This window comes from Artemia franciscana, chromosome 5, assembly GCF_032884065.1.
Source record: "Artemia franciscana chromosome 5, ASM3288406v1, whole genome shotgun sequence".
NCBI classification, from domain to species: domain Eukaryota; kingdom Metazoa; phylum Arthropoda; class Branchiopoda; order Anostraca; family Artemiidae; genus Artemia; species Artemia franciscana.
In genome coordinates this window covers 27212704-27238696 of record NC_088867.1, presented here as the reverse complement: position 1 = coordinate 27238696, position 25993 = coordinate 27212704, and the positions used below count along the sequence as shown (strand labels likewise).

Genomic DNA, 25993 nt, shown 5'->3' with positions numbered 1-25993 from the left:
CAGTGCTTAATCATTGCTTAACACTTACACAGTATAGTAAACTATAGGTCTAATAGTAAACAAACAAGGTCAAGGTAATTAGGTTTGTCTTGGTTAACATGTAATACTTTGGAATTTGCTTTTATCAGGATATATCTAGACCTGTTATTCTCCCCTAATTGTTCTTTGAATCTGGTTAATCGAAAAACCCTTCCTCCCAAAAACAATACTGAAGTTTTGAGACAAATTTATTTTTGAGATTCACTTTCCAAGATGGGGGGGGGGAGATTCTTGCGAATTTCCTTGTATTTTTCTGAAAACTGCCTCTGTCGCAGATACACTTCCCCATCCCGCTGTTCAGTCCTCAAGATGGATCTGTGTTAGACATATAAATTGACGGGGAGGGGGAGAGTGGTAAGGACAGTCGAAAAAACAACAAAATTAACCCCTAGATTTGGAGAAACACATTTACTCCCCTCTCCCTAAAGTTTTGTGAATGGACACTCCTAGTATGCGTTGACTTAGATAAGATTTATATCTTAGAAAATGACTTATCCTAAGTCAAAATAAGCCAATTCACAATTCAGAAACAAAACAAAGACAATAAAAAAGAGAAATATGGTAATATTGATCAAGAAAAAGACAGATTGATAAGTTGACATGTTACAAACATTGGGAACATAAAAAAAAACTCGCAGAATTTAAAAAGAAATTAAACTAGTGAACAAAAAGGGGGTTGATGAGGTAAATGGAATAAATAACAAGGAAGAGGGTTTTTTGGTAATGTAAGAGGCAAAAGAATATAAGGAATTTAGTCAGAAATAGATTTTACATACATATCTAGTTAAAGTCTATTAAACATAACAATGGATCTATGCAGTTAAATGGAGAGAGAGACTCTATCCTAATATTTTGTCTTTCAAAAGACTGTGTTGTAGCCTATTTAATCCTGCCTGCATTTTGTGGGCATATAAGTAAAAAAAATGACTTTATTCTTTAATGGACTTTATCAGAGACGCAGTGATTATAACCAAGGACTTAGTGTTGTAACACAATTGTTGAAACAATTCAACAAGAGTATAACTGGATTTAATGTTGAGAATAATGATAATTAATAATTATTAGTTATTTAATGACTTAATTAATTGTTTTAGTTCTAATTCTAATTACAATGTCTCAATTCTCATTGATAAGAAGGATGTGTATACCATTGTTTTATCATATTAGGATTTCTCTGGAATCAGCCGAAATGTTTTTCCCCTCTTCCGATAGGGGGCGCAGGATAAATCATCAGTTTTGGATTACCCCCTCTTTGTTTTTTGTTAACCTTTTCAATTTCTGTACATTATTGTATATATTTGGGTGGGGAGGTTAGCATAAAACCTAAGGGGAGATGAACCATTTACCTCCTTTTTGTCCTTTTATTAACCTTTCTAATTTCCTTGTAAATTCATCTATTTTTTCGTTTGACGAATCCAAGTATAAACTAATTGCATTGAAAATAATAAATTAGAATACAAGAGGAGGCAGGTTCAATTCAACCCGATACCTCAATTGCAATATAATTTTTGATTTCAATAATAGGCTATTTATATTTTTCATAATTTTTAAAAAAAATATGAGAAAGGAGCAACTTTAAAGCTCCTTTAAAGAAAGGAGCAACATTAAAACTGAAAACGAACGGAAATTATTCCACATATGAAGGGGTCCTCAATACCTTGATCTATACGCTAAAGTCTTCAGCACTGAATAACTTGTTGTTGTTTTTCTAATCGCTAAATTGGCACAAGTAAATTAGATACATATGCTAGTAAACGAAAAGTTGAAAGTCTGACAAGACAAATAGAAAAAATTTTGGTAATCTTAACTTCTATTATTGACAAAACAAGAAGGATTACTACTATTTATGTATCTTTTGGGTTGATTCGATGTTTGTTAGTTTTATTCTCCATGACTTCCATTGTTAGCTTTTTTGATTCGTCAATTTTGTATTGTCATTTTTTCAGTATTTTTGAAGCCTACATTGTTCACTAAAGATGGATTAGCAAAGGTTTTGTGTAGGTGTCAGCACTTTTTTTTCTTACTGCAAGTTTTTCTTTTTATTCTTTGTCATCAGTACAGCCAGCATCGTCTTTGAAACCAGGCGTTTGGACAGTCTCAACCCCCAATCCCCAATATCCCGAGATCTTTGAGGTTTCCTGTGTCTTATTTCCCTCGTTGTTTTCTGATGAGTTTTTTCTTCAGTTTACGTTTACCCCTCCCCCCTCTTGAAATGAAAACAGTGCATAACTAATCCATATTTTTTAGCTGTATAATTTCTAGCACTCTTTCAAGTCTCCTGTCCCTCCCACACTCCCAATGGAGGTTAGTTAAAAGGTCCTTTAACTATGCCTCTTGAGATGGGATTGACCCCTGTAATCCCTGAGGAAAGGGCTGTAAGATATGTAATCTGCCCATTGTTCATATAGGCTATACTATTTGTTATTGGGAAATATACATTTTTTTGGGGGGGGGTGGGGTGTTTTTCATAGGGGAAAACGTTCCAAGGGGAATGAAAAGGGATTTTTTGGCAAGATATGAGTAAGGGTCAGAAATTAAAAAAAAGTTTTTTGACTTAAAAGTAAGGAGCAGTATTAAAAATTAAAACAAGCAGAAATTAATCTATATATGAGGGGGACTGATCTCTTGCTCAATCTTCCTTTTTTGTTTTACTTTTTGTCACAATGCTTTTAGGAGATTGATCGAACAGAAGGGCCGTTTAATTTTGAATGGACGTATTTCTAAAGAAGATAAAGATTTTAACATAAAGACTGAAGGTTGTGGAAGGGGCAGATTCACTCATATTATGGTAGTTTTAGCCAGCTCCCAAGTCCCCCTCGCTTACTTTGAAGCGAGTATTATCTGCTCGGCCGACAGGGGTTTCATGAAGGGGCCACCTTCACTCATTGTCGCCCGGTTTTGCTAAAATTACCATTTTCTGTGCCAAAAACGAAATGGGAAGATGTTCTTTTTCTCTCTCTCTCTCTCTCTCTCTCTATATATATATATATATTTATATATATATATATATATATATATATATATATATCAAATTCGAGGCAAAAAGATCATCTTCAAGAAAAACAATCATAATATAAAACTAACTTACGAAAAATTTAAAACTAGCCTAAGGAAAAAGTAATTTTGATATCTAGAAATCGAGAATTTTTCAAACTGTAATCCTGTAAAAGCATATCAGCATCTAAAACAGAAAATTGTTATAAAACCTATGGTCTCCTCCAGAAAGATTTTGGAGCCTCATATTTCCTTCTTCTCTCATAACTGTCTTCTCTCCTATTTCTTGAAGACCGTGAGCTATCCCTGTTGGGAAATCCATCTTTTCTGTGCCTTTTCTTTCGATCTTCCTCTTCCTGTTCTGCCATATCCAACCTTCGTTTGCGATACCTTCCTTGGAATGGAGAGGGTGTCCTTTGTTTGTATTGTTTCTTGTGATATTGGTCACTCTCTTCCACTGCAGAAATTGATGAGCCTGCCCTAAGTAATTTTCTCTCCATTTCATCCAGGATTCTTCGCCCTACCCACCCTCGGAAAAATTCATGTTTTTATTTAATGTTTTAACACAGTAGCTTAAAATATTTTCTTGGAAAAACTACTCCGATTAGCCCAAAGCTATTCTGAGTTACTTATTAGAAGGGGCTTCCGAAGTTTGGAAGAACATTTCGCTGTAAGAATCGGTCCTTTGTCGAGTTGTGAGCTTAGGCCGAAGTCCCTTTTCCTGAAATAAATGAGAAGGGGAGTCAAAATACGAGCAAATGCATCTTGGAACATCAATTTTTAATAAGGATTCTGACATGTCTTGTTCTGCTATCCCTTGTCTTTAGATTTTCGACATAAAACGGTTTTGCTATCAGTCGATAAATGAGACTCAGCTCTATCAACCTGTCGAATTACGTTCTTTAAACTTACTTCTTTTTTTGGAATTGGTTAATGGTGTCAAAAATGGAGGAATGGTGTCAAAACTTTCCTATTTGTGAATGCACCAAGGGCATCAAAAGGAAAATTTTTTGCCCCTAGACTGTTCGTTCGTGTATTAATACGTGAAAACATCGATTTTTCTAATACATTTTTTTTTTTTTAATTATGAAAATTTTAAAGCCGGGGCATATTTTCGTCAGTGTTGCCATTGTCTTAATTGGCAGTGTATTGTCTTAATTAAAAGTTTCCCCGGTTTACAATATAAACAAGATAGTTACACTATATTAATCACTATAAATAAGATAGTCAAAATAATATATATTGAATGATTAAATTATTCAATTTAGCAATGGGATTTTTTCAATTGATTTAAGAATTCAAATAATTTAAACGGTGACAGGGTGAAGCTGACACTTTCATCTATTGAGTAAACCTATAATTAATTCGGATTACATTCTTGAAATTCGGTTTGCTTTTTTATATTTTTATAAGATTTTTCGCTAGTCAAAACTCTTAACATTACTATATATATAAATATATATATATATATATATATATATATATATATATATATATATATATATATATATTTCACTTAAAATTTTCTTCATTTTTTCAAATAATTCGACTTCTCGCTCGGTATATTCAATTTTAGCTTTAAGGGTATAGTTTTATGTATATAGTCTTCAGTAACTCATTAACTATATTTACTTTTTTTTTTTCACTTTGCCCTATTGTCTCAATAATTCTATGCATTTTTTTTCCTTGTTTAATTATCTTTTCATAGCCATCTAATTACTCAACCTTTCTATACTGAACTATTTATTCTGGCTGCATACCAACAAGTTGGTTTTAATCATATGTTTGTTTACATCCTGTGACACATGTGATCTTCTCTCAGCCAAAGATAGCAACACGTTTTCATCGTAATCACGTGTTTTTGTTTGTCAATAAGTTTATTATTTCCTTGTATTCAAATTTATTTTGCATACAAAACACTTTATTTGTCTTGTACTTTAAAGAGAGGTTTATTCCGGATTTTTTTTTTTTATTATAATTATTTTTATGGTAATTTTTTTCAAAATAAAACACAACATTTGAAAAGATTATTTAATTTAAATGACTTAGAAATAATACAGTTTATTTTATGTAGATAGGGTAAATGAACTAGGACACAATGGTCCTATAATGTAGGGAGAGGGCTCATTGTCAAAATTCTGAGATGGCCATTTTGTTAGCATAGTTGAAAAGTTCAATAACTATGTCTTTGGGTATAACTTCAATCCCCAACAGCCGGGAAAAGGGTATAAGCTTTAAAATTTGCCTATAGTTTACGCATAGTAGTTGTTATGGGAGGTAAAAGTTTGTTTATTACTAGTTTGTAGCAGATGATACATCCATTAAAACATGAGAAACCATTTTTATGGCACTTGGTATCTACCAAGTGACATGTAGCGATCACAAATCCTGTCTGTTTGTCTGTCCCGGTTATTCTAGTTTAGCACTTCCAGGTAATCTAGGACGATGAAATTTGGCAGGCGTATTTGGAACTAGGCCAGATTTAAATTATAAATTGTCGTTTCCCCGATTCCGCCTTCTGGAGGGGGGTGAGTGGGGGGACAGATAAATCGGAAAAATTAGAAAAAAAATTACTTATTTTTAACTTACGAACAGGTGACCGCATCTTAATGAAATTTGATATTTAGATGGAAATCATGTCTCAGAGCTCTTATTTTAAATCCCGACCAGATCTGTTTACATTGGAGGGAGTTAGAGGGGGAAACCAGAAATCTTGGAAAATGTTTAAAGTGGAGAGATCGGGATGAAACTGGGTGGATAGGATAAGCAATTGTCGTAGATACGTGATTGACGTAACCGGAATGGATCCGCTCTTTTTTTGGTGGAGTTAGTGGGTGGTGTTCAGTGCTTTGGCGAGTTTGGTGCTTTTGGACGTGCGAGGACGATGCAAATTGGTAGATGTGTCAGGGAGCTGCACAAATTGACTTGGTAACGTCGTTTTCCCCGATTCGACCCTCTGGGGGGCTGAAGGGAGAGGAAAAATTAGGTATTTTTAATTTACGAGTGGGTGATCAGATCTTAATGAATTTTCATATTTAGAAGGACCTCGTGACTCAGAGCTCTTATTTTAAATCCCGACCGGCATCAAGCCTCTGATTTTTTTTTTTTTTTAAATCAATCTATCGATTTTTAGAAATTTGCTAGAGCTCATACCATATGAGCTCTTGGCTCTTCCGGCCTCGTCACAAGTGCCATCTGAGCTCTTAGCTCTTGTTCAATTAGTTCCTCAAGTTCAACTTCTGTGACTTTTTCTATCTTATTGGTAAATTTAGTTTCTAGTAATTGATCTTTTAGTGCTGTCAGTGCTGCCTAAACTTCCAACTTAACTTTTAAGGTCCTTGCAACTTCAGCTTCTTGAGCTGTCAGTATCTTAAAAGCAAATTTAGGTTCTAGTAATTAATCTCTTAATTTTTCCAGTGCTGCCTCAACTTCCACTTACAACAGCTGTTACAGCTCATCCCAGAGAGAAGACCATTCTCTTTAATCAACGGATTGGGAAAGGATCTCAGAAACAATTGTCAAGCTCTGGAGATGAACAGATGAATCAAGAGCTGATTCAGACTCTGGCTTTGAGCTCTTCCGATGCTATTCAACTAAATGATGGGACTGAGGGAGCTGTGCATGAACCTTGAAGACCCGTGCTTTTGAAAAGTTTTTCAACTGTTTTGCTGGTCCTAAACAAGGTTATTATACATTTTAATTCTTCTGTGCTTATTCTTTGTATTTTAACTCTTCATTCTCATGTCTCATTTCATATTTCTCACTCTTTTTATCCTCCATTCTCATGTCTCATTCTTCATATTTCCCATTTTTATGTGCAATCTTTGCTTATTACATGTTAGTCTTAGTCTGATAAAAAAAAAATAAAAAAAATTAAAGAACGCTACAGGGCATAACTTTTAATGTTGGGCAATTTTTATCAGGGAAATCCCTTTATTTCCATTTGATATAGAGCATGTGTGGGTATCCTTTTTATGAGTAGCAGATAATTGAAAATTTTGAATAAAATCAGTAAATTGAATTGTTAACTATTAACATTACAGCGAAGTATTTATTTCTAAAAACTAATTAAAGTGAAATGAAAAACAAATTTTAGCAGGTAAACTTTTTAATTAAGACTGGTATTCTCCTTCTTAGTTAGAGGTTTTACCCATTAATATATTTTCATTTTGTTTTGACATCCGAGAATTCCATTTAAATGTTTTGATACCTCCCAACTGCCACATTCTACGGCTACCCATAGTGGCCTGATGCTGCATCAAACTAGAACCAAATTTAAATTGAAATCAAGTTGTCTGCATATCTATTCCTTTGTCATGAATTCCGTTATGTATTTAATTATCTTCAAGACTTAGATTTGGTGGTTTGTATTTTTACCACTTCTAATGGCCAACCGGTGTGGCCTGATGAGGCATTTAACTAGAACCATAGTTACATTGAAGCCAGGTTGCTAACAAGTTTATTCCCATAGTCACAAAGATATTTGTTAAGTTAATTAATTATCTCTAAGACTTACATGTGCACCAAAGTAAATAAACCGTAAAGAGAATATACCAATGAAATTGCTAAGGACAAATTGAAACAAGGCAAACACTAAATTAAAAAAGGCCCTCTCAAAACAACGGTAATATTTTATTATTCTTGCTTTTGTTTTTGTCTTCTGTAAATGAATGGTTTGACAAATACATATCTCTGTCTTTTTTGTTACAACGAGTTTTTCATAAATAAATAATAAATTGCAGATATTTATTTGAAAATGAGTTTCCATTATGAGTGATATTTATAGGTTGCTGAAATGGTCAAAATCAAACACCAATGGTACAGTCCTTCTGTCAGATGATGCTAAGAGGAATACCATCAAGGAGTAGTATCCAGCGGATGGTGCAGTCTCAGACATGCTTAGTGTATGCATAGCCCATATCTGGTGCTCTTCTACCTCACATTATAAATCAGCTTCCTAATGTCTCCACCCAATCCTTTGATAATTGGTCATCAGTCACCCTGTCACCTCTGTTGAATGTAATTTAGTTGTATAAGATAGGAGATAATTGTTAAAGTACGTCATTGTCAATAACTGTCCTTATCCTTTTTGTGTTTATTTTTTGCGACTATAAGATTCGGAAACCTCGATGCTTAGTTACATTTTAATTTGGTGAACTTGCAAAAGAGGTAAACAACAAACTGTAGCATATTATTATCCAGCTTTTAATTTAATTTAAAAATTTGATTCGTTTATTATACTGCGGATTTTGTTAACATTGGATTCTTTTTTTTATTTATTCATTGAGTGGAAATTGTTGAAAGGCTCATTTTTTATTCAATCAAGATAATATTAAGATTATGCCGGCTAAGTTTTTTTTTAGACTACAAGCGTTTCGATAATTTTTTAACTTCAGATTGTTTAAATAAAATTTTTATTTAACTGGCTTTCCGTTATCTGGACTCAAAACCTGATTGCAACGATATCCTTCTATTTGCAAACGAGATCCTGTTCAAGAAATCTCTGAAAAGCTAACCACTTCAGCACTAACAGAAAGTAGGCTGGTTACAAGAATTTTGATTATCATTTGAAAATAATGATGACCCTATTTGTGGCTATTTGTGGCTTTAAAAAATGTGGTCGACACTGGTATGAATACCATCCTTGTATGAACCATCTTTGTATGAACAATCATCCTTGTATGACAGCCTATGGCACCTATTCAATCATTTTAAATGTTGGGTTGAGGTGACAAAATTTATTAAATCTGGGAACATCTATTCTTGTATGAACAACCATCCTTGTATGAACAACCAATGGCGGCAATTCAACCAATTTAAATGTTGGGTTGAGGGGACAATATTTATTAAATCTGGGAGGGGGCAATTTGTCTATTTTTCTGTTTTCTTTTTTTTTTAACGAAATACCAAAAAGGGTATTTTATTTTAAATCTTGGAGGGGAGTAAAAAATCTGACGGGTGGGAGATGACCTTTACATTGAACAGTGGAGAAAGATTTACCATCCTAGGGGAAGGGGTGTATCTAACATCTTTGTAAATATTCTTTTTTTTTTTAACTACTTAAAGCCTTGGAATGCTCAATATATAGTTACATTTCAATTTAGCAAACTGTTTGAAAGTTGACTTTTTTTGTTGTTGTCATTAACCCCCCCTCCGCAAAAAAATTAGGAAATTGAAACCCCAACTCCCCTCTTGCCAACATAATCCCTTCCAGAAACGGGACAAAGAGGATGAGTCATCAAGACTTATATGCATGAACTGCATTCACTAAGCAACACGTTTAAAGAGAAACTATTCTGAAACTTGCCTGTGGCAATTAATTAGTAATTTGTGTTCAAAATGGCAAGAAAGAATATTGAATTGAAATTTTTTTCGAATTTTGAATAAACACGGTTGATTTTTGCATAAGAAATTTCATGACTTTTTAGCAACTTTCAGTAAAAAATATTTTGTAATACTTATATTAATAGTCATAATATCTGTCCTTTTTTGGCCTCATAATTAAGAACTTATAAATTGTTTGTTTTTGTTTTATTGACTCAAACTCTTAATCTAGCCTTAAAACCTGTTTAAAATAAGCATTGAGAAATTGTTTTTTGTTTGAAAGCTTTTAACTTCAGTTTTTATTGTTGAATAAATACGGCTGATTTTAGTCTGAAATACGCTATACCCAGCTCATACTGTTTCTCTTTTAATAGTGTTAAATATCTCCTGTGCTTTTTGATTTTAGTATGTATAGTATATAATTTTTTTTTTATTATTATTTTTTTTAGTTTGTGGTCCAAGGTATTGTTAGGTATTTGTCACTAGTCCTATGTCAAGGTTTTAGTAGACTAATGAACCTTCTTTTGAAAAAGAAAACAGATAAAACTTTTAGGGATAACTTCTTCAGGAAGATCATTCTAGATCAAAGTGCAACGTCGAATGAAGCTAATTATTTTGTTTTGCTTTCTTTTTTGAATTTTTGGAGAGGCATCTCATGCCTCTGTTACTTTGAGTGTAGGGACTTCACACCAAAGTCCAATGTCACAAACTACCGTTCATCCATCTCAGACTCAACGCTCCCAGCACAAACACATGAGTAGATTTCACACAAATATCTTCCAGTTGTGATTCCAAGTAGTGTTGGCTCACCAGTGCAGGTTATACCAAACAATGTGAAAATGCAACCTACCAAATGTCAGAAGGTAAATGTCAATAAAACGAACGGTTATTTACCTTGGTCACAAACTTTGACAACAGTCAATGAACCTCATTTTGAACAGGTGCTCGCTTAGCCTCCTTCAGCTGAATGTAGTCCTAAAGAAGTTCAAAATCCTGTTGTGTACAGTGCTAGTGAGCAAATCCATATTTTAAATGACAATTTTGGTTGAAGAAAACACTATATAGAAATTCGCCAGAGTAATTGTTGATGGCGATAGAGTTGTGAAAATTGTAGAGAATAAAAAATCTAGTGTAAAGAGTGTAAAAAATGATTATTGGATTAAACTGTCAAAAGGCTCTAAGAATATTGGAATGATGAATCCATCAATGAAGCTCAGCAAATTATCGCCTGAGGTAATTTTTTTTTGGGTTTTATGAGTAGTTTTTATTTTTTTATTTATTTATCTTTAATTATTTTATCACTCTTTTATTAAAACTTTTATTTTAATTTTTTATAATATTATTTATATGTATCATATGTATAAATATATATATATATATATATATATATATATATATATATATATATATATATATATATATATATATATATATATATATATATATATAGTTTTTCATGGGGGAAAACGATCCCAGGGGAATGAAAGGGGATTTCTTGGCAAGATTTGAGTAAGGGTCAGAAATTAAAAAAAAAGTTTTTGACTTAAAAGTAAGGAGCATTATTAAAAATTAAAACAAGCAGAAATTATTCTATATATGAGGGGGACTGCTCCCTTGCTCAATCTTTCTTTTTTGTCACAATGCTTTTAGGAGATTGATCGAACAGAAGGGCTGTTGAATTTTTAATGGGCGTATTTCTAGAGAAAATTAACATTTTAACATAAAGACTGAAGGTTGTGGAAGGGGCAGACTCACTCATATTATGATAGTTTTAGAAAGCTCCCAAGTCCCCCTGGCTTACTTTGAAGCGAGTATTATCTGCTCAGCCGACAGGGGTTTCATGAAGGGGCCACCTTCACTTATTGTTGCCCGGTTTTGCTAAAATTACCACTTTCTGTGCCAAAAAAGAAGTGGGAAGATGTTCTTTTTTTCTCTCTATATATGTATCCAAATTCGAGGCAAAAAGATCATCTTCAAGAAAAACAAGCATAATATAAAAGTAACTTACGAAAAATTTAAAACTAGCCTAAGGAAAAAGTAGTTTTGATGTATAGAAAACGAGAATTTTCCAAACTGCAATCCTGTAAAAAGCATATCAGCATCTAAAGCAGAAAATTGTTATAAAACCTATGGCCTCCTCCAGAAAGATTTTGGAGCCTCATATTCCCTAGTTCTCTCATAGTTGTCTTCTCTCCTATTTCTTGAAGACCGTGAGCTATCCCTGTTGGGAAATCCATCTTTTCTGTGCCTTTTCTTTCGATCTTCCTCTTCCTTTTCTGCCATATCCAACCTTCGTTTGCGATACCTTCCTTGGAATGGAGAATATTTCTTCATTCTCATGTCTCGTTCCATATTTCTCACTCTTCTTATCCTCTATTTTCTTGTCTCATTCTTCATATCTCTCATTTTTATGTGCAATCTTTACTTATTATATGTTAGTCTTAGTCTGATAAAAAAAAATATGAAAGAACACTACAGGGCTTAACATTTAATGTTGGACATTTTTTTATCAGGGAAACCCGTTTATTGTGTTGCGAGAGCAACACTCTGGTTTTGTCCCGTTTTTTTTTTTTTTTTTTTTTTTTTTTTTTTTTTTTTTTTTTTTTTTTTTTTTTTGCCGACGATCTCAGTCTATCCGTGGAAACTGGAAACGGTCTAACCTGTGCGGTTTTTACGGAAAGTGTGGACCTCAGGCCGGATTGATGAATATGACATTACATTTTGGAAAGCTCTGCAGAACTATTGGCTGGGGCCAAAAAAGATGGTTTTTGCTTGTTAATTTGACTTCTCCCTAGGTATTTTCAATTTTGGCTTTAAGTGGGGGGGGGCACTTACATCGACCATACAAATTTAAGGGCCAGAAAACTTCAAATAAATAACCTAATGGGGTCGTAACTATACGCGCAACAGTAACGCTGAAGAAGAGAGGGTGGGGGTGGCCTCGCAATACATCTGCTTTGCTAGTCCATTACTTCCCTTCACATTTATTTTGGTGAAGAGGGCTTCATCCTAAGCCTACAACTCCACACAAGGACACATTCTTAAATTCACAACTCACAATTCATACAGCAAAATGTTCTTTCAGACTTCGGCAACCCCTTCAAATAAGTAAACTAGAATAATTTCGGGCTAATCAGAATAGTTTTCCGAAGACAATATTTTAGACTACCTACAACTAAAACATTAAATAAAAACAGGCACTGAAAAATAAAACCTAAAAGAACTAAATACAGCTCGTAAAAAGAATGTTTCACAGGCACTAATTTGCAGCAATAAGTAATCGCTGCAAATTACATTTTAATTTCCTAAGTTGAAAAAGAAGAGATTCGAAAAGTGAAACCTTAACAATTAGAAATTATTCTTGCCAAACTTTGAACAAGAAAATTATCACAAATGAGATTTGAGCTACTATCCCCTGTAACCCCCAAAGCTACAGGCCTTGCCTTGATTATACTATTGCTGAAAACAATATATATTTTCAACAAATGTCTCTTTCATAACCATTAAAAAGGTTTTAAGATTTTAAGCATTAAACATGATTAGCCTTATATGTTCAAGAGTCCATATTTGGTTTTCAAAGTATGTCTGTCTGATTTTGAAAGCGTACCAACATAATATTCCACTAGCTTTGGCTTGCCCTAAAAATATCAGTTAGCGTAGATTGTATTACAAGAGAATCATTTTAATCTTAAAAAAAAAATCCAGAGCAGAAAGATCCAAATGAGATATGGAAAGGCGTTTTTTGTCAAACATCGCCAAATATTAATCCCACAACCTTGAAACCTTATCAATGTCCATGGAATAACCGACAGCAGGCCAACACGTTATTAATAAATAAAAATTGTAGATGTCAGACAAAACTAAAATGGAATATGGGCGTAATTTTTAACAGCACTTTACGTACAAGGCAAAACAGCTCCCATTGAAGAGGATATGTTGTACAAATGATTTAAGCTGTCTTGCAAAATATCCAAAACGGAAAGCTACAAATAAACGACACGATGCTATCAACGGCAAGAAAGACACCACTTTGTTATTCTGTGCTTCAAATCTTGAAAAAGTTATCTTTGTTTGAAAATAGATGGCGCTCTTAAATTTACTGTTTGTCCATGGTTTAACTTGTGTTAAAAGTAAAACATGTTGGCTTTAAAATGAAAACTAAATGAAACAAATTTATCTTTCACCACAACTGATAATTTTGAATAATTATATTATTTTATGAATAGGTGCGAATAGTGGTTCTTTGTATGAATTGTTTTTTTGTTTTTTTTTATTAATTAATTCTCTTTAATTTTCAGTTCTCTGTTGAAAAACACTAAAAAATATTAAACATCCCCGTTCAGGGAACGTTGATGGGGCTATTAAAATAAATAAAAATACACTAATTAGCCCTACTAGATTAAAATAGAAAATTTTTTATTTTTAAGCCAAAGACATGAAAATTTTAGAAATATTCACTATATTAACCAATAATAAACTTTGGCAATCAAAAAATTAACAGATAATAATGTAGTAAAAAGAAGAAGTTTTTAAAAGCAAAGAGCCATATTAAACTTAAGATCAGCTTAAGTAAAGTCCAATAGTAATTTAAACTTGAAATGACCAGAAATTAAAACAAATAATTATATCAAACATAAATATTATAGATACTGATATAGATGAATTAGTAAGTCTTAAAAAGAGTAAAAGCTAAATTGGATATTGAAGTCAAACTTAGAATGAGCAAATTTAATTCAAGCTGGAGTTTAGCTACTGCCCCCTTCCCCCTCCTCTAAATGCAAATGTTCTAAAGCCTGTTACTTCATTCGTGCGTTTTGGAAACAAATTATATTATATACATTTCTTATGATTATAATTATAATTTTGGAAAAAAATGAAACGAAAAAAGCAAAATAATCTTGAATTGCTGAGTTTTGTGGGATTAATATTCTTATATATTAAATATTCAGTTTATTTTCATTAGTTCTTTTCATTCATCATGATTATTCTAGTGATTTTCGTTTATTATTCGTCGATGTTTTGAAAAACATCGACTGAAAAAGTTTTCAGTAAAATGCAAGTGACGGAATAGACTTTAAAACTATTACTGTTAGAGGAGGGGAAAGAGACAATATCAAAAATGCTGCTTGGAGTAATTTTATGTGTTTATTTATATACAATCCTATATATCAAACAAGATTTTGCTTAGTAATGGCTATGGAATTTGTATTTTGCGTCACATAAAGCTGTATATATTCAAGTCAACCATTAAAAAGATTATATATGAAATGAAACAACATCAAATAGTAATCATCAAATCGGAATTTCTTGCCATTTCTTTTATTTGCCCTCTTAAATGTTTTCGTGGGTGTGTACCCTTCTCCCCCATATGTGTATTTCCCAAAAATTGCAAGATTGTTGGAATTCTTTTCTGAATTTTCTGTACATATTGAATTGAATTTTTTTTTCGAATTTTGAATAAACACGGCTGATTTTTGCATAAGAAATTTCATGACTTTTTAGCAACTTTCAGTTAAAAGTATTTTGTAATACTTCTATTAATAGTCATAATATCTGTCCTTTTTTGGCTTCATAATTAAGAACTTATGAATTGTTTGTTTCTGTTTTATTGACTCAAACTCTTAATCTTAAAAAGTTAGCCATAAAACGGTTTTAAAATAAGCATTGACAAATTGTTTTTTGTTTGAAAGCCTTTAACTTCAGTTTTTATTGTTGAATAAATACGGCTGATTTTAGTCTGAAATACGCTATATCCAGCTCATATATCAGCAAAAATATTTTGCACAGTTTATCTTTTAATGCTGTTAAATATCTCCTGTGCTTTTTATGGCACTTGGTATTGTCAGTCTGTCTGTCGGTCCCGGTTTTGCTACTTTAGGCACTTCCAGGTAAGCTAGGACGATGAAATTTGGCAAGCGTATCAGGGACCTGACCAGATTAAATCAGAAATAGTCGTTTCCCAGATTTGACTATCTGGGGGGGGGGCGGTTAATTTGGAAAAAATAGAAAAAATGAAGTATTTTTAACTTATGAGCGGGTGATGGGATCTTAGTGAAATTTGATGTTTGGAATGATATTGTGTCTCAGAGCTCTTTTTTTAAATCCCGACCGGATCTGATGACATTGGGGGGAGTTGGAGGGGGAAATCTTGGGAAAACACTGGGATTGGAGGAATCGGGATGAAGCTTGGTGGATAGAATAAACAAATGTCCTTAATACGTGATTGAAAAAATCGTACTGGATTCGCTCTCTTTGGAGGAGTTGGGGGGAGGGGTTCAGTGATTTGGCGAGTTTGGTGCTTCTGGACGTGCTAGGACGATGAAAATTGGTAGGCGTGTCAGGGGGCTGCAAAATTTGACTTGATAGAGTCGTTTTCCCAGATTCGACTATTTAGGGGGCTAAAGGGAGAGGAAAAATTAGAAAAAATTAGGTATTTATAACTTACGAGTGGGTGATCGGATCTTAATGAATTTTGATATTTAGAAGGACATCGTGACTCAGAACTTTTGTTTTAAATCCTGACCGGCATTAAGCCTCTTATTCCTTTTTAAATTTATCTATTGATTCATAGAATTTTGTTAGATCTCATACCTTATGATCTCTTGGCTCATAGCTCTTCTTGCCTCGTCACAAGTGCCATATGAGCTCTTAGCTCTTGTTGATTTTAGTATGTATAGTATAAAAATTTTTTTTATTGTTATTTTTTTTAGTTTGTGGTCCAAGGTATTGTTAAATATTTGTCACTAGTCCTTTATGAAGGTTTTAGTAGACTAATGAACCTTCTTTCGAAAGAGCAAACAGAAAAAAAAATTTTAGGGATAACTTCTTCAGGAAGATCATTCTAGATCAAAGCGTAACGTCAAATGAAACTAATTGTTTGTTTTGTTTTTTTGAAATTTTGTTTTCTTTTTTTCTTTATTTTTGTTTTGATCTGTTTAACTTGACCTTTCAGATAATGCAACAAGTGAGCTCTTATGCCCCAATGCAGTCTCCAGGGTCTTCGTCACTATCTCATGCCTCTGTTACTTTGAGTGTAGGGACTTCACACCAAAGTCCAATGTCACAAACTACCATTCATCCATCTCAGACTCAACGCTCCCAGCACAAACACATTAGTAGATTTCACACAAATATCTTCCAGTTGTGATTCCAAGTAGTGTTGGCTGACCAGTGCAGGTTATACCAAACAATGTGAAAATGCAAACTACCAAATGTTAGAAGGTAAATGTCAATAAAAAGGACGGTCATTTACCTTGGTCACAAACTTTGACAACAGTGAATGAACCTCATTTTGAACAGGCGCTCCCTTAGCCTCCATCAGTTGAATGTAGTCCTAAAGAAGTTCAAAATCCTGTTTTGTACAGTGCTAGTGAGCAAATCCATATTTTAAATAACAAAAAATCCCTTATAAAGGGCCTCATGAAAAAGACCAAAAAACTAACATCAAAAGGACAAAGGATAAAGTCCAATTTTGGTTGAAGAAAACATTATATAGAAATTCGGCTCAGTAATTGTTGATGGTGATAGAGTTGTGAAAATTGTAGAGAATGAAAAATCTAGTGTAAAGAGTGTAAAAACTGATAATTGGATTAAAATGCCAAAAGGCTCTAAGAATATTGGAATGATGAAGCCATCAATGAAGCTCAGCAAAATATCGCCTGAGGTAATTTTTTGGGGTTTTATGAGTAGTTTTTACTTTTTTATTTATCTTTAATTATTTTACACTCTTTTATTAAACCTTTTATTTTAATTTATTATAATATTATTTATTCATATCGTATATATATATATATATATATATATATATATATATATATATATATATATATATATATATATATATATATATATATATATATATATATATATATATATATATATATATATATATATATATATATATATATATATATATATATATATATATATATATATATATATATATATATATATATATATACTATAAATATTATTTATGTTACTTTCGATAATATTTTATTATCATTCCTATTACTTTATTTATTTAATTCTGCCAAAAAAAGTAAGTATATAGTGCTTAATCATTGCTTAACACTTACACAGTATAGTAAACTATAGGTCTAATAGTAAACAAACAAGGTCAAGGTAATTAGGTTTGTCTTGGTTAACATGTAATACTTTGAAATTTGCTTTTATCAGGATATATCTAGACCTGTTATTCTCCCCTAATTGTTCTTTGAATCTGGTTAATCGAAAAACCCTTCCTCCCAAAAACAATACTGAAGTTTTGAGACAAATTTATTTTTAAGATTCACTTTCCAAGATGGGGGGGGGGAGATTCTTGCGAATTTCCTTGTATTTTTCTGAAAACTGCCTCTGTCGCAGATACACTTCCCCATCCCGCTGTTCAGTCCTCAAGATGGATCTGTGTTAGACATATAAATTGACGGGGAGGGGGAGAGTGGTAAGGACAGTCGAAAAAACAACAAAATTAACCCCTAGATTTGGAGAAACATATTTACTCCCCTCTCCCTAAAGTTTTGTGAATGGACACTCCTAGTATGCGTTGACTTAGATAAGATTTATATCTTAGAAAATGACTTATCCTAAGTCAAAATAAGCCAATTCACAATTCAGAAACAAAACAAAGACAATAAAAAAGAGAAATATGGTAATATTGATCAAGAAAAAGACAGATTGATAAGTTGACATGTTACAAACATTGGAAACATAAAAAAAAAACTCGCAGAATTTAAAAAGAAATTAAACTAGTGAACAAAAATGGGGTTGATGAGGTAAATGGAATAAATAACAAGGAAGAGGGTTTTTTGGTAATGTAAGAGGCAAAAGAATATAAGGAATTTAGTCAGAAATAGATTTTACATATATATCTAGTTAAAGTCTATTAAACATAACTATGGATCTATGCAGTTAAATGGAGAGAGAGACTCTATCCTAATATTTTGTCTTTCAAAAGACTGTGTTGTAGCCTATTTAATCCTGCCTGCATTTTGTGGGCATATAAGTAAAAAAAAAAATGACTTTATTCTTTAATGGACTTTATCATAGACGCAGTGATTATAACCAAGGACTTAGTGTTGTAACACAATTGTTGAAACAATTCAACAAGAGTATAACTGGATTTAATGTTGAGAATAATGATAATTAATAATTATTAGTTATTTAATGACTTAATTAATTGTTTTAGTTCTAATTCTAATTACAGTGTCTCAATTCTCATTGATAAGAAGGATGTGTATACCATTGTTTTATCATATTAGGATTTCTCTGGAATCAGCCGAAATGTTTTTCCCCTCTTCCGATAGGGGGCGCAGGATAAATCATCAGTTTTGGATTACCCCCTCTTTGTTTTTTGTTAACCTTTTCAATTTCTGTACATTATTGTATATATTTGGGTGGTGAGGTTAGCATAAAACCTAAGGGGAGATGAACCATTTACCTCCTTTTTGTCCTTTTATTAACCTTTCTAATTTCCTTGTAAATTCATCTATTTTTTCGTTTGACGAATCCAAGTATAAACTAATTGCATTGAAAATAATAAATTAGAATACAAGAGGAGGCAGGTTCAATTCAACCCGATACCTCAATTGCAATATAATTTTTGATTTCAATAATAGGCTATTTATATTTTTCATAATTTTTAAAAAATTATGAGAAAGGAGCAACTTTAAAGCTCCTTTAAAGAAAGGAGCAACATTAAAACTGAAAACGAACGGAAATTATTCCACATATGAAGGGGTCCTCAATACCTTGATCTATACGCTAAAGTCTTCAGCACTGAATAACTTGTTGTTGTTTTTCTAATCGCTAAATTGGCACAAGTAAATTAGATACATATGCTAGTAAACGAAAAGTTGAAAGTCTGACAAGACAAATAGAAAAAATTTTGGTAATCTTAACTTCTATTATTGACAAAACAAGAAGGATTACTACTATTTATGTATCTTTTGGGTTGATTCGGTGTTTGTTAGTTTTGTTCTCCATGACTTCCATTGTTAGCTTTTTTGATTCGTCAATTTTGTATTGTCATTTTTTCAGTATTTTTGAAGCCTACATTGTTCACTAAAGATGGATTAGCAAAGGTTTTGTGTAGGTGTCAGCACTTTTTTTTCTTACTGCAAGTTTATCTTTTTATTCTTTGTCATCAGCACAGCCAGCATCGTCTTTGAAACCAGGTGTTTGGACAGTCTCAACCCCCAATCCCCAATATCCCGAGATCTTTGAGGTTTCCTGTGTCTTATTTCCCTCGTTGTTTTCTGATGAGTTTTTTCTTCAGTTTACGTTTACCCCTCCCCCCTCTTGAAATGAAAACAGTGCATAACTAATCCATATTTTTTAGCTGTATAATTTCTAGCACTCTTTCAAGTCTCCTGTCCCTCCCACACTCCCAATGGAGGTTAGTTAAAAGGTCCTTTAACTATGCCTCTTGAGATGGGATTGACCCCTGTAATCCCTGAGGAAAGGGCTGTAAGATATGTAATCTGCCCATTGTTCATAGAGGCTATACTATTTGTTATTGGGAAATATACATTTTTTTGGGGGGGGGGGTGGGGTGTTTTTCATAGGGGAAAACGTTCCAAGGGGAATGAAAAGGGATTTTTTGGCAAGATATGAGTAGCCTAAGGGTCAGAAATTAAAAAAAAGTTTTTTGACTTAAAAGTAAGGAGCAGTATTAAAAATTAAAACAAGCAGAAATTAATCTATATATGAGGGGGACTGATCTCTTGCTCAATCTTCCTTTTTTGTTTTACTTTTTGTCACAATGCTTTTAGGAGATTGATCGAACAGAAGGGCCGTTTAATTTTGAATGGACGTATTTCTAAAGAAGATAAAGATTTTAACATAAAGACTGAAGGTTGTGGAAGGGGCAGATTCACTCATATTATGGTAGTTTTAGCCAGCTCCCAAGTCCCCCTCGCTTACTTTGAAGCGAGTATTATCTGCTCGGCCGACAGGGGTTTCATGAAGGGGCCACCTTCACTCATTGTCGCCCGGTTTTGCTAAAATTACCATTTTCTGTGCCAAAAACGAAATGGGAAGATGTTCTTTTTCTCTCTATATACATACATATATTCAAATTCGAGGCAAAAAGATCATCTTCAAGAAAAACAATCATAATATAAAACTAACTTACGAAAAATTTAAAACTAGCCTAAGGAAAAAGTAATTTTGATATCTAGAAATCGAGAATTTTCCAAACTGTAATCCTGTAAAAGCATATCAGCATCTAAAACTGAAAATTGTTATAAAACCTATGGTCTCCTCCAGAAAGATTTTGGAGCCTCATATTTCCTTCTTCTCTCATAACTGTCTTCTCTCCTATTTCTTGAAGACCGTGAGCTATCCCTGTTGGGAAATCCATCTTTTCTGTGCCTTTTCTTTCGATCTTCCTCTTCCTTTTCTGCCATATCCAACCTTCGTTTGCGATACCTTCCTTGGAATGGAGAGGGTGTCCTTTGTTTGTATTGTTTCTTGTGATATTGGTCACTCTCTTCCACTGCAGAAATTGATGAGCCTGCCCTAAGTAATTTTCTCTCCATTTCATCCAGGATTCTTCGCCTCATTTCTTCCAAATTATCCTCGTCTATTCCATTTTCCACTGTTTCTAAATTTGCTGCATTACTCTCATAAGAATTGCTAAAGTCGTGGTAATGGCCTTTACAAATCGCACAGTCACAATAAAAAGATATTTCTAATTCAAAACTTTGATCCATGTTAATATCTATTATGTTGTTGCTTGATGTAAGTAAGTTTCACAACTGGAAAGTTTTAACGATTTCATTTCCTTATATTAATGAACGACATAGCTCTTAGATATTTGCACCAATCAATGCAAAGAGAATTGCTGACGTATGGTCTTCGGAAACATTCCGTTTAACGGTTGTAACAGCCCAATTCAGCTGTTTCTTGGATGTAACAGCCTTGCATAAAAGGCCCAGTAACAGCGCTATTTTAGTTATGGTTGTAATTAAAATCTTGTTTTCCAAAATCTTACAGTCGTAAAAAACCTAGTATGCATTTTACGTTTGAAGCAATGCATAGCAAATAGTATGATTCAAATCATTAGAAATACATTCAGCCATTGAAATGTATGGCTGAAACCAAAAATCAATGCGCTCAAAACTGGCAATTAGGCTCAAATAAATATCAGTGGAACATTCTTTTTGTGAATAGAACTTATTTACCTTTTTTGGGTGCTTGTTTTTATCTTTTTAATTTTTTCTAGAATAAAATGTACCAGCATATCAATATTTGTAATTATTAATTCGAATTACATTCTTGAAATTGGGTTAGGTTTTGAAATCCAGGTTAGGTTTTGGGGTTTGAACCCCTCCCCTCCCCCGAAATGTTTTCTGACTCGTAAAAACATAACAAAAATGGATATAAGCACATTTTTGTCGTTATTAGTTGTTTTTTTGTTTGTGTGAACCCCCCACCCACCCTCGGAAAAATTCATGTTTTTATTTAATGTTTTAACACAGTAGCTTAAAATATTTTCTTGGAAAAACTACTCCGATTAGCCCAAAGCTATTCTGAGTTACTTATTAGAAGGGGCTTCCGAAGTTTGGAAGAACATTTCGCTGTAAGAATCGGTCCTTTGTCGAGTTGTGAGCTTAGGCCGAAGTCCCTTTTCCTGAAATAAATGAGAAGGGGAGTCAAAATACGAGCAAATGCATCTTGGAACATCAATTTTTAATAAGGATTCTGACATGTCTTGTTCTGCTATCCCTTGTCTTTAGATTTTCGACATAAAACGGTTTTGCTATCAGTCGATAAATGAGACTCAGCTCTATCAACCTGTCGAATTACGTTCTTTAAACTTACTTCTTTTTTTGGAATTGGTTAATGGTGTCAAAAATGGAGGAATGGTGTCAAAACTTTCCTATTTGTGAATGCACCAAGACCATCAAAAGGAAAATTTTTTGCCCCTAGACTGTTCGTTCGTGTATTAATACGTGAAAACATCGATTTTTCTAATACATTTTTTTTTTTTAATTATGAAAATTTTAAAGCCGGGGCATATTTTCGTCAGTGTTGCCATTGTCTTAATTGGCAGTGTATTGTCTTAATTAAAAGTTTCCCCGGTTTACAATATAAACAAGATAGTTACACTATATTAATCACTATAAATAAGATAGTCAAAATAATATATATTGAATGATTAAATTATTCAATTTAGCAATGGGATTTTTTCAATTGATTTAAGAATTCAAATAATTTAAACGGTGACAGGGAGAAGCTGACACTTTCATCTATTGAGTAAACCTATAATTAATTCGGATTACATTCTTGAAATTCGGTTTGCTTTTTTATATTTTTATAAGATTTTTCGCTAGTCAAAACTCTTAACATTACTATATATATAAATATATATATATATATATATATATATATATATATATATATATATATATATATATATATATATATATATATATATATATATATATATATATATATATATATATATATATATATATATATATATATATACATATATATATGTATATATATATATATATATCACTTAAAATTTTCTTCATTTTTTCAAATAATTCGACTTCTCGCTCGGTATATTCAATTTTGGCTTTAAGGGTATAGTTTTATGTATATAGTCTTCAGTAATCATTAACTATATTTACTTTTTTTTCACTTTGCCCTATTGTCTCAATAATTCTATGCATTTTTTTTCCTTGTTTAATTATCTTTTCATAGCCATCTAATTACTCAACCTTTCTATACTGAACTATTTATTCTGGCTGCATACCAACAAGTTGGTTTTAATCATATGTTTGTTTACATCCTGTGACACATGTGATCTTCTCTCAGCCAAAGATAGCAACACGTTTTCATCGTAATCACGTGTTTTTGTTTGTCAATAAGTTTATTATTTCCTTGTATTCAAATTTATTTTGCATACAAAACACTTTATTTGTCTTGTACTTTAAAGAGAGGTTTATTCTAGAGAGTACTTTAAAGAGAGTTGTAGAGAGTACTTTAAAGAGAGTACTTTCGTAGAGAGTACTTTAAATAGAGTTGTGAAAATTGTAGAGAATGAAAAATCTAGTGTAAAGAGTGTAAAAACTGATAATTGGATTAAACTGCCAAAAGGCTCTAAGAATATTGGAATGATGAAGCCATCAATGAAGCTCAGCAAAATATCGCCTGAGGTAATTTTTTGGGGTTTTATGAGTAGTTTTTACTTTTTTATTTATCTTTAATTATTTTACACTCTTTTATTAAACCTTTTATTTTAATTTATTATAATATTATTTATTCATATCGTATATATATATATATATATATATATATATATATATATATATATATATATATATATATATATATATATATATATATATATATATATATATATATATATATATATATATATATATATATATATATATATATATATATATATATATATATATATATATATATATATATATAATACTATAAATATTATTTATGTTACTTTCGATAATATTTTATTATCATTCCTATTACTTTATTTATTTAATTCTGCCAAAAAAAAGTAAGTATACAGTGCTTAATCATTGCTTAACACTTACACAGTATAGTAAACTATAGGTCTAATAGTAAACAAACAAGGTCAAGGTAATTAGGTTTGTCTTGGTTAACCTGTAATACTTTGAAATTTGCTTTTATCAGGATATATCTAGACCTGTTATTCTCCCCTAATTGTTCTTTGAATCTGGTTAATCGAAAGACCCTTCCTCCCAAAAACAATACTGAAGTTTTGAGACAAATTTATTTTTGAAATTCACTTACCAAGATGGGGGGGGGAGATTCTTGCAAATTTCCTTGTATTTTTCTGAAAACTGCCTCTGTCGCAGATACACTTCCCCATCCCGCTGTTCAGTCCTCAAGATGGATCTGTGTTAGACATATAAATTGACGGGGAGGGGGAGAGCGGTAAGGACAGTCGAAAAAACAACAAAATTAACTCCTAGATTTGGAGAAACATATTTACTCCCCTCTCCCTAAAGTTTTGTGAATGGACACTCCTAGTATGCGTTGACTTAGATAAGATTTATATCTTAGAAAATGACTTATCCTAAGTCAAAATAAGCCAATTCACAAATCAGAAACAAAACAAAGACAATAAAAAAGAGAAATATGGTAATACTGATCAAGAAAAAGACAGATTGATAAGTTGACATGTTACAAACATTGGGAACATAAAAAAAAACTCGCAGAATTTAAAAAGAAATTAAACTAGTGAACAAAAAGGGGGTTGATGAGGTAAATGGAATAAATAACAAGGAAGAGGGTTTTTTGGTAATGTAAGAGGCAAAAGAATATAAGGAATTTAGTCAGAAATAGATTTTACATACATATCTAGTTAAAGTCTATTAAACATAACTATGGATCTATGCAGTTAAATGGAGAGAGAGACTCTATCCTAATATTTTGTCTTTCAAAAGACTGTGTTGTAGCCTATTTAATCCTGCCTGCATTTTTTGGGCATATAAGTAAAAAAAAATGACTTTATTCTTTAATGGACTTTATCAGAGACGCAGTGATTATAACCAAGGACTTAGTGTTGTAACACAATTGTTGAAACAATTCAACAAGAGTATAACTGGATTTAATGTTGAGAATAATGATAATTAATAATTATTAGTTATTTAATGACTTAATTAATTGTTTTAGTTCTAATTCTAATTACAGTGTCTCAATTCTCATTGATAAGAAGGATGTGTATACCATTGTTTTATCATATTAGGATTTCTCTGGAATCAGCCGAAATGTTTTTCCCCTCTTCCGATAGGGGGCGCAGGATAAATCATCAGTTTTGGATTACCCCCTCTTTGTTTTTTGTTAACCTTTTCAATTTCTGTACATTATTGTATATATTTGGGTGGTGAGGTTAGCATAAAACCTAAGGGGAGATGAACCATTTACCTCCTTTTTGTCCTTTTATTAACCTTTCTAATTTCCTTGTAAATTCATCTATTTTTTCGTTTGACGAATCCAAGTATAAACTAATTGCATTGAAAATAATAAATTAGAATACAAGAGGAGGCAGGTTCAATTCAACCCGATACCTCAATTGCAATATAATTTTTGATTTCAATAATAGGCTATTTATATTTTTCATAATTTTTAAAAAATTATGAGAAAGGAGCAACTTTAAAGCTCCTTTAAAGAAAGGAGCAACATTAAAACTGAAAACGAACGGAAATTATTCCACATATGAAGGGGTCCTCAATACCTTGATCTATACGCTAAAGTCTTCAGCACTGAATAACTTGTTGTTGTTTTTCTAATCGCTAAATTGGCACAAGTAAATTAGATACATATGCTAGTAAACGAAAAGTTGAAAGTCTGACAAGACAAATAGAAAAAATTTTGGTAATCTTAACTTCTATTATTGACAAAACAAGAAGGATTACTTCTATTTATGTATCTTTTGGGTTGATTCGATGTTTGTTAGTTTTGTTCTCCATGACTTCCATTGTTAGCTTTTTTGATTCGTCAATTTTGTATTGTCATTTTTTCAGTATTTTTGAAGCCTACATTGTTCACTAAAGATGGATTAGCAAAGGTTTTGTGTAGGTGTCAGCACTTTTTTTTCTTACTGCAAGCTTATCTTTTTATTCTTGTC

At 32.2% G+C, this 25993-nt stretch overlaps 1 long non-coding RNA gene across 22 annotated transcripts in view; it reads left to right on the top strand.

Annotated features, from left to right (window-relative positions):
• LOC136027194 (uncharacterized) overlaps window positions 1-25993 on the top strand; it is a 146531-nt gene that overhangs the window by 87363 nt on the left and 33175 nt on the right. For 19 of the 22 annotated variants that reach the window (XR_010617536.1, XR_010617533.1, XR_010617528.1 and 16 more), the window contains 2 exons: window positions 6451-6716; window positions 7820-10590. This is a non-coding gene — a long non-coding RNA (uncharacterized LOC136027194). Of the gene's footprint in view, window positions 1-6450; window positions 6717-7819; window positions 10591-16309; window positions 17043-25993 lie in introns of those variants that run through there. The other 3 variants (XR_010617535.1, XR_010617524.1, XR_010617531.1) reach the window with 3 other exon arrangements.